The sequence below is a fragment of the Drosophila obscura genome, unplaced genomic scaffold (genome assembly GCF_018151105.1).
Source record: "Drosophila obscura isolate BZ-5 IFL unplaced genomic scaffold, ASM1815110v1 contig_30, whole genome shotgun sequence".
In the NCBI taxonomy this organism is placed as follows: Eukaryota; Metazoa; Arthropoda; class Insecta; order Diptera; family Drosophilidae; genus Drosophila; species Drosophila obscura.
Window position 1 is genome coordinate 1,609,764 of NW_024542818.1, and position 10,721 is coordinate 1,620,484.

The 10,721-nt window shown below is 44.0% G+C and overlaps 1 long non-coding RNA gene across 1 annotated transcript in view; it reads left to right on the top strand.

The window, feature by feature from the left end:
* LOC121404657 overlaps window positions 1-10,456 on the top strand; it is a 23,829-nt gene extending 13,373 nt beyond the window's left edge. The window contains exons 2-3 of the long non-coding RNA XR_005968127.1: window positions 9,892-10,066; window positions 10,353-10,456. This is a non-coding gene — a long non-coding RNA (uncharacterized LOC121404657). The remainder of the gene's footprint in view (window positions 1-9,891; window positions 10,067-10,352) is intronic.
* Window positions 10,457-10,721: the final 265 nt, after the last annotated feature.

Consider the following 10,721-nt stretch of genomic DNA (forward strand, 5'->3'; position numbering starts at 1 on the left):
GAGGATGCTGCTGCTGCTGCACGGCAGCTGGAATCTGATAGGAAGCCCAAAACGCAGACGGAGATGGAGATGGAGAAGGAGAAGGAGACGAAGCACATCATCTCTCGAGCATATCCGGCAAGTGCTTCATCGAGGGGCGGAGAGACCGAAAGACGAGCTGGAGGCAAGCACGGAAAGTGTTGACGCTTCCAGCTGCGGGGTTAATAAGCGATATAAGCGATGCGATAACGAGTTGTGGAGAGTGCACTCCCCTCCCCAATGGAGAAAGGAAAGAGGGCTGGGGCGGGGCGGGGCAGATTAAGCTGATTCCTGGCCGGGAATTACTTGTGGCACTCGAAATGTGCTGCACTTTGTGGCGTCTCCGCTTTCAGCAAACTCCTTTGTTTCGCTCTGCTAATGGCTCAGTCACGAGGGGGGGGAGGCATGTTCTCGTGGCTGCTGCTACTGATCCTGGCACAACTATTGCTCTTCCCCTGCCCCTGCCTCTTGCCTCTTGCCTCTGTTTCGTTGCAACTTTGACACAAAACGATTCAAATTGGTGGAACACCCAGGCAGCTGCCCCCAACCCCTGCCACAGCGATCTCCATCCCTGCCACATCCTACCCTGCTTCCCACTAATGAGCTATAAATTTGGCATCCCAGCTCATACCTGCCGTTGTCCTTGCTTACAGGGAAATCCTTTGACTCGGATCGTCTGTGGCCGCCTGCAAATTATATTCGGACGCCGATCCATGTGCAAATTTGATCATTTCAATCTGTTTTCCCTGCCCCTGCCACGGCCCCTGTCCCTGCCTCTTGCCCCCTAAAAGAAATCTCTGTGGCATGGCATCTGCCAGCAGCACGCGCATCCTTTTTGCAGACAAAGGACACATCGCTTCTCTGTCTATCTGCATCTTTCGCTCTCTTTCCATCCAGCTATCCTTTCATCTGTATCCTTGTGTGTGCACACATGTTGTCCCGTCGACAGGAAGCGCACTGATTGAGGGGCACGGCACATATACTCGTAGAACGAGTACGAGAATATCTCTCCCTCGGGACAGATGTTTTTTTTTTTCATTTTTCCATTTCCATTGAGAGAAATGAGGAACGGAAAGGAACGCGTGTGCCGCGCCGCGCCGCACAGCGCCGCAAGCAAAATCGGAAGTGCAGAGACCCTGTTCCTCCCTTGATCCTGGGGGCACCTCCTTTGATCTGCTTTTATGTGCGAGCGAGAGAACGAGAGGTTAAATATCTACGAAATAGTTTTGGCTTAAGATTTATTATTATTATTCGTCGTTTGGGGCGAGGACTTCCATTGTAATCCATTGTTTTGCATCCAATTATGGGGCCAGAGGTTCCTGCCCCGAGTGACAAGTGGGTCTTAGGGAGCAACATTATTGGAATATTTCCTCTTTCCTCCCGTCTGAACAAACTCAATTATGGAGCTCCTCTTGAATGGGGGGCTGCTATCCATCGCTCCTTTTCTCAGCGATTCATACGCCGTGTGCCTCCTTCCATTATGCTCAGTGACCTGTTATACCCTCAGATAAGTCCTGCCACGAACCCAGCACACACACACACACACACACTCCTTTGGGGCACTGCCCATCGCGTAATTAGATTTTAGAGCCAACTCTTGCACTTTCTGGCCGTGGCTCTGTTGCAGGTAAACAGTAGCCTTCTTTTTCTTTTTTTTTGGTTGGCAAGTTGCAACACAGTTTCTAATTAGTGCACCGCAAAATATGAGCCTGACCGCACAATCCGATGGTGCTGCAGAGCCGCACCGCCCCATGACCTCATAACAATTCACAACGCAAAAGGGGAAGGAGCAGCAGGAGGAGCAGGAGTGCTGAAAGGAACCTTAGGATGGAACAGAAGCAGAGCAGAAGCTCTATCCCTCTGGTTCAATTAAATTTCGACTTACGAATCAATAAACCAACATTTCCACCACAATTCATTCAATGCTCAAGGATACTATAGAATAGGATAGGACAGGAGCAGGGAGCAGGGAGCAGGGAGCAGGAGCATATGTGTGCACCTGGAGGAAGCACCAGAGAGGGAAGGGGGAAACCACGACGAGGAGGAGCAGCAGCACCACCACCACCAGTTGGAGGGGCAGGCAGCCGCGTGTGCAACTCGACACCGGAACAAGTGGCAGCCAGCAGGGAGGAAAGAGAAGTTTCAGCAGCAACAGGGAGGACACCGATGAGAGGACAATCAGGAAGGAACTCAATTTCGTAGCTCTGCGGTTCCTTGTAGCCATTTACCACTGTACTTGTGGGCCAAATGAAGCGTTGCTTTACGCAGAGAATGGAAAACATTTGGCGGTCCGAGGCACGCGTAAACTGCCACAGGGGCAACATCAAGCAGAAGCAGCAGCAACAGCAGCAGCAGCGGCAGGAGCTGGAGCAGAGCAGCCAGGACAATGGACAATGAGCTCGACATCCTGTCTGGTGGGTAAATCGGTAGTGAATCGGAGCAGTGCATTAATTGGTTCAGTGATTTTTTTATGAAAGCGCTTCCACGAGGAAAACACAGCAGCAGCAGCGTGCTGTAGCGGGACGGGGGGGGGAGCACAGAAGGCACTCTCGAACGAACCTGTCGGCCGCAGGCGCAGGATAATCGAAGTGTTGCAGAGGCAGGGGCAGCAGCAGCCGCTGTCACATGTTTGCTGCAGAAAAGATGCAGCTTGGCTGATAAGACCAGACCCGGCCAAGGATAAGGCAGCCAGCCCGCCAGCAGCCAGCCACGAGGATATGCGGCTAGCATCCCATGGCCCAAAACGAATCCCAGCTGCCAGGAGAAAGTGAGTGGAGAGAGGAGAGGTGCAGCACCGGCTAACGAGCGGAAAACACGATATTACAACCCCATAACTCGTGCCCAAGGACCTCGCTCTGGCACACGCTCCACGCCAGGGCAAAGTAGAGTAGAGTAGAGTAGAGTAGAGTAGAGTAGGGCAAGGGCGGTGGACAAATCTCATTAAAACTGAATCGGAATGGTAATTCGAGTTGTTCACAAACAGATCCCGATGCACTCTGCCACACAGTGCCACACTGCCACTGCCACACAGCGAATCCGATTTGCGATTGAGTTTGATAGCGAAACAGGCAGACGCTCCCTCTCCTCGATGAGGTTGGTCCCATGTGTCTGTCTGTGTGTCCGCATCCTTATTCTTATCCCTATGCCCTCCCCCCGGCCTCTGACAAGGACTTTGTTTGCCAAGATGTCTACAAATGGCAGCCGCAGAGCCAGGAGGCAGTGGCAGTGGCAGGGAGCAAGGGGCAAGGTGTGATTTGGCTGCAGCCATTGTCTCTCGATGAGGATGCTGCCGATGCATGTGTTTGCCTCTCGGTTTCAAATGCGGGCAGGTGGTAAGCGAATAGATAGAGAGGGAAAGAGCGAATGCTGGGGGAGAGGGAGCGGCGGCGTCTGTGGCAGGGAGTGAGAGTTGCAATTGACAAGAGTCTCATGTCTGCTTGAGCCTAATTGCAATCTAAGTGTTGCCGATGCTGAATGCCTGATAGCAGTCAAGGCTTTGAAAAGAGATTTTGGTAGATATGATAGACCCCATGTTCTACATAGATCCAGATATATCCTTTGAGTTCTCAAGATATATTCATGGGAACACTTCAGATTTTACTTGATTTTCTCATTCAGACATATCTACAGATTCATTTGATGCCGAAGAAGCTTCAAGAGATTGAAGAGCAAAGCAGTTAAAGCTAAGAAGTAGGAAGGAAAGTAATCAGCTGAAAGCTGTGAACAGCAGTCAACCTTGTGCAAAAAAGGCATACGAAAAGCAGTAGAAAGTAATGCAAATTAATCATAGAAAAGCAGCAGTGGCAAGTCCCTGGAATCAAACATGCAACAGCAGGCAAAGAGAATTGAAAGCAATCCTAGAAAAGCAGTAGAAGGCAGTAGAAGGCAGTAGTGTAAATCAGAGCATACAAAGCAGCAGAAATCATTTAAAGATCAAACAATTTCCCCCCCAGGCAAATCCGTAAATTGAAGTATGTTTTGCTTCTATTCAATGCCAAGTCTTCCCACGCATCGATAATCTCTTGATGATTGGATTTGCCTACGACATGTCATGTATTTCCATTAACAACTACGACTGTGTAATGGGAATGTTGCAACCCTTAAGCCTGCACCCTGCAACACAAGCATGGGGACAGAATACTGCCTCAATCTCAGCTGATTATGACATGCTCCTCCGAATTATCAGTAATTATGAAAAATTGCATTTCCATTTGAAATTTGTACAAGAAAAATCAAACAGGAAATAGACAATAGTCCCGCATGGTGGGAGCCCCCACCCGTTTTATATTGAGGTTGTGGTTGCGGCTGTGGCAGGCATTGATTGAGTGATTGATAGTTGCATAAATTAAATTAAATGCTGCAAGCGAGTGTCGATTTTAATTAGAGCCAAAGGGGCAGATTATTTTTGTCAGGGTATGTTCATGGCACACGCCCTACGCCCTACGCCCAACCCTCTGGATTCCGTCACGTTTCTCATTTTTCCATTTTTGCATCCGAGCACAAGCCAAATAATTAGCATTCCTTGAGCAGCAGTTTTCCCTTCCAAGCATTTTCCACTTTTTCGGCATTCTTTTTATCGCTACTCTAAAATTGATTTTGACACCTGAAAACTGCAGTGAAAAGTTCTTTCGGCAAAAAACTTTGCCCAGAGAAACTTTACCATTTATTTTTTTTATTTTTTGCCTTCAGTTGAGAGAAATGGATGAGGCACATAACAAAAACAGAATTCAACATAAAGATCAGGTGCAAAAGGGAAAAGTAGATAAAAGTGGATGGGAGGAAACGCAGTAGGGGAGAGGGAAGAGCGAAGAGGAGGCCATTGCCATTTGAGTAAATAAGTTTTTGTCTCAGAGATTACACGAGTATTACAAGACTTTTTCCTTCGACTTTCAGTTCGACTTGGAGTCTCCGTCTCCATGTCCGAGTCCGAGTCGAAGGCTGATGTGGAATTATGTGTTGTGGCAGGCGGCAGGTGGCTGGGAGGCACCACCCACCTTGTAACACCCCAGAGAACTATGCCAAAGTGGGGGCCACATGCATTTTCAAATTGATGTTGATGTGGTGGGTGCATGGGAGGGCAGGGAAATGGAATGGGTTGTGCTGCCTGCCACAATTGATGTGGCAATATTTGCTGCACCTTGTTGGCTTCTTCTCCTCCACAACCCCTCCCTCCTAGACCCCGGAGAAACACACACGTCGTATGTGCAACTTGTGCAGTTTATTGAAAAACTTGCCTAATTTATGTGAAGAGACAGGCAGCCATCAGTGCCTTCCCTTCCCTTCAAGTTTTCTTGTTCTTTAGCTTCTTGAGGTCTCTCTGTCGCTTCCGTTTCTAGCCAACTGACAGGCCAATCAAATTATGCAAAGAATGCGCACTGAATGCCGTAAACAATTCCATGGAAAATGAACTACCATGAGGGAAAATGGGGAAATGGGGGAAAAGGGGGAACAACTTAAACGCAATTGAGTTAAAAGTGAAGCGAAACAATTTAATTGAGGGAAATTTACCCATTTTGAATTGAAATTGAATGCAAAACGAATTACCAAAGTGATTTACCCTGCCTCCTGGGGTCCTGCTGCTGCTGCTGCTGCTGCCCTCCTTCCCCTTGGATTTGAGTGATCCATTTACCAAGTTCCAATGGCAACGAGGACATCCTGCCACAGGGGCAGCGGGGAACCATAGACAGGGTCATGGCCAAGCCCAAGTTTTGAAAAGGAAAAATCAAACAGATGTACCGAGCGAGCAGCAGGACAGAGATGGGAGGAGGAGAAGGAGGTGGGAGGGAGGGAGGGAGGTAGGTCGGGCGAGCGGCTTTCAAGAGAACGCTTAATGGCGCAGTAATCAAAAGTCATTATATCGAAGAAGCATCATCCCATTCCATCCCAGCCAAGGACAGTCCAGGCGAGCCGAGCAGTGGCAAGGCGTGGCGAGGGGTGGTGGACTTTGAGCCAAAAACTTCTCTTCACTTAACAAAAGGGAAAATTACGCGTATTAAGACCACAAGCAGAGTTGTCCCTTCCAGCCATCCATCCATCCATCGGAGGGGGAATCACCGCGCACAGTACACAAAAAGGGGCGCGTCTCGTTCTCTAATTTGTTTGTCCCGCAAGGAAACATTGTGCAAAATGTGCCACATCATGGCCGGTCATTCGTTTTGGGGCAGGCAGCAAGCACCGAGAGAGCAACAGGGGTTGCCTTTTGGAATTGCCAGGATAATGGCTCTGTGGAAAGGAAGGGCAAACGACTAACCCGCGGATTAGACCAAAATGCACGCACATCCAAAAAGGCGGCGACAGAGACAGCAACAGAGACATGAGACAGAAGACAGCGACAGCAACAGCAACAGCGACATGAGACTGCATGCGTGTAGTAGAGTAGATCCTTGCCACGGATGCCGCGACACGTGCTGCGGCGCACAAGAAACGGGATTATGGGAAAGGAATTTCCCAAAAGAGGGGGCGAATGACATGACCCAAATTTCGATTCCGGCGAAAGGAAATGATGGAGCTGGCCATATTCCAAGAATTGCCATTCCTCCGCCAAAAGATGATTCCACATAAATCCATAACTCACTTGATCAGATCGATTAATAAACCGAGTTCAGGGAACGCTCCGCTTCGCTCCTGCGTAAAGAAAACCCCCATAAATCCAAAGGAAAGTTCTTGGGAAAATCAATTTGAAATATTATTTCAACAGAAAATTGAACTTTTTGTAATTAATTTGCCAATCAACGAAACCATTTAGAGGAAACCACCACCATCCAGACGGGCAGACAGACAGACAGACAGACAGACAACCCACTCGAAATCCCCCTGGAATCTTAAAATTACAGTCCATGGAAATCGAATTGAAAATGGAAATAGAAAGGGAATTGCAAGATCATTTTCTTCGTCACGGCATCAACTTATAGAACATTATTAAGTGATCTCTGCGATGTGATGATTTTGTTTGCTTACCTTTGCGCGTCGAATCGAAATAAACTCTCGTGCAATCCTCCGAAAATAGACCAGACTCTCACTGGATTCTGTGGTGGGGCTGGGCTGTTGCCTGGCCACCACAAGTGCAAATATAATCAAAAGATTCGTTGGAGCACACGACCCAGCGAATGACGTCACGGATACAGATACAGAGACAGACACAGACCCACAGTGTGCACTGAGGATCATCGTGGGCGTGCGCCTCCTGGTGGTGGCGCTAACGTCATCAAATTATCATTTCCATCTCGTCTATTTACATATATATATATTTCGTGTGCGTGATTTTGTTTGTGTTTTTTCTTATTTGGGGGGGAGTAGGCTAAACTGCATCACTGTGGGCATCATTGAGGCGTCAGTGGCGTCATGGAGACCCCCACAAAAGCCATAGATCGCTCAACGGATCACTCTGGATGGGATGTCTGTCTGGCACGCGGTGGGAGGTCGACACATTTCGATTCCAACAAAATATAATTTCAAGTGCAGAAACGCGATCATTGCCTGGCAATTGATTGACTGGAAAAACGGGCAAACTTCTCCCCCATACCCATCCCCATCCCCATCCTTTTCTTCTTTTGTCTGCTCTTCTTGTGGCTTTATTTATTTGTATTTAACGGGAATTGCGCCTTGTTTTTGCGCCAAACGCCCCCACAACTCACCAGCGACTCGTCGGTGAAAAGTGAAAAGTCCAGTATGTCCGTGTGTCCGTGTGCCCTCAGGCACTAAATTCAGCCAAAAGACTAAGACTACGACTACAAAGTACACACGAACCAAACCGCACAGATCTTATCCGGTAATTCCTTTATGGTCTCCTCTCCCGTTTGATGTTTTGGGGGATTTTCTGCTATAGTATGTAGTGGATACTATTCCGATCAAATGATGAAATAGATTAGATTTTTCTTTTGTAGAATTAATGGATAAACATGGAAATTTAAGCGTAATCACTCGTATATTCTGCCCAAGTGATAAATGATGTGCGTAGCATGCGATCTCATTATCTGTATTACATGTGGATCCGATTTCTATAGAGCCACCAAGTGATGTGCTGATGGGAGCTCTCAACAGCTGCTGCTGCTGACCTTTTGGCAATCCCAGAATCCAATCGAAGTGATGAGGTGAGGACTCAGCGCTTCTTCCTGCCCACCTCGGACCCATTTCGGCTTGCTGGAATAGTCTTCCATCGATTGCTGGAATTATTGAATCGTTGTTGATACGCAAAAGTGCCTCCACCTCCATATCACATGCTCTGCTCCATCGTTCCTGATTGACGTCCACAAAATTGTATTAAAATCACGTTAATTGGCATTTCATTTCGATACTTTCAACAATTTCATAAAATTTAACGCCTATCATGTGTCTACGTCTACGTCTGCGTCTGGCTTGGACCTCCATTGTTTGTTTTCATAAACAGAGATAACTTATTATTGGATATGTATTTTTGAATTATTAAGTTTTCGATTTGGCCAGGAATTCTCGTGACGCAAGGTAGTAAATTCTCACCACCCAGCAGTCGATGGCCTGTGAACAAACGATTCCCATATGCAGAAGGCATAGATTTGGAATGGTATGGTATCCAAGAGATGCAGTGTAGCTGAACCCAGATACCCTACGAGGGAGGAAGATTTCATTCAGCATTTCGCTCTTGTCTGCCAGCCGAGTGCAAACACACAAATCAATGAATCGAATCTTCGCACCTCGTGCAATGACTATAAAAACACAACGAGCGAACCTCATGGCAACCCCCCACACAAGTACCTGGATATATATTTGAGAACAAACAAAGTTCTTTATGAAGCCGCAGGATATATTTGTGGGCCGTCAAAAATAAATGAATAGCCGGCCCCATTGACCTATTAAATATTGTTATTATTGGCTTGTAAACTATTAAATCATTCAAACATTTGATGAGGTTTGACCTCCCGACATTCATTCCCGTTTTTCCCAGACAGATTTTGATCAATTTGGGAACAACATTTTTTCAATATATAATCTTTCTATGGGAGTGAATAATTTTTAAATGTTTAGTTTCATTGCCTTATTATACCCGTAATCAAAAAAGAGTAAAGGGGTATTTTGTTCACCGATAGAAGAAAGCCCTGAAATTTAAATAGTTTCACTTACATTTTAATATTTATGCCATTGATTTTCATCCAAGAGTGGTTGTATTAAAATTTTATATTTTTCACTGACATTTTTATATTCATAAGAAAATATTTAAATTTAATATATTTTATATTTAAGTTGAATATGTTTCCTATTTAAATTTAATATTTTTCATATTTAGAGTTAAATGATTCATATTTAAATTTAATATGTTTAATATTTAAAAATTTAATTTAATATGTTTCATATTTATATTGAGAATATTTAATTTTTAAACTAATTTGTTATTATTTTGCCTACGCGGACTACATTTTAAGTCCTCATGGTGTGAATTGGTTAAAGCTTTTAATTAGAAATAATCCCAACATGAGTAGAACTGCATTGGTTGTGATTTGCATAAATATAATTTAACTGTGTATTCAAGGCGGTAGCTGCTTGAACCAGTTGGGAACTCGAGGGACATAATAAAATAATATAAACATTGTAAAAATAAAAAGTTTTTCCTATAGATTTTGAAATTTTGAATTCAAGTCATAATAATATTCAATTTAAATATGAAACATATTAAACTAAAAATTTAATATATTATAGATAGTTATTTTGAAGTATTTTGTTTTTGTATTTAGATTAAATAGGATCGTATTAAATAAGCATTTTTAATTTATATTTGTTTTATTTATATTTATATTGGAATAAAAGGGAATTCTATTTAATTTTACTATGTTTTTATTTAAAAATCGCATTTTAAATTCAAATATGATTGTAGTTATTTTTACTATGCCTTTTTTCTTTCAGTGTATATATGCAGCAGCGACAAACTATGAGAATTAGGATGCATTTTCACTATGCTACAAAATAAATTCGAGCATTCGAGTATATATGGAATATGGAATAATGTGCATGTCTGAAGGATGCATCCCAGTTACGGAATGTCTAGGGTAAATCAACTTAGCAAATAATGAATGTAAAGGTATGGCTCGACTTATTCAAAAGTAATCCAAATGTGTAGCAAATATCTCTACACTAATCAGCAAAAATCACTAAATCACTAAATGAAGCATGACAAACAAAACAAAACGAAATCCGCACTGTTACCCAATGTGAACCAAAATCGAATATTAACTAATAATAGTACGAGTATGTATGTAAATATTATAGCAAACGAGAGATATTTAGAGGCTTCTTTATCGAGCTGCACCTTTACTATGCAATTGTCAATTTTCGTCACTGAATTTTTCCCTTGGTCTCTGTTTCAGCATTTATCAATTTCCTTTCCCTATGAATATTGTAAATAATCGATTTCGAAAACTCATTTGAAGGCTTAGCATGTATGTAATTTAAACGAAACGAAAGAACTAAATATGTATTTTATTTCTAATATAAATTTACATAATAACATAAATCAAGCAGCATGTTAGCTGCTAACTATAGTTGATAACTAACATACATAATTAACAACCCAAAAACATGACGGCAGATCAGATCCAGTAAATATTGAACGCGTACATACACATTTAAGCTGTTATGTAAAACTTATAGATACGATAATTAACAAACGAACAAACGAACAAACAAACAAACATTAAAGTCAATGCGAACCCTAACCAATGTTGAACACAGACAGA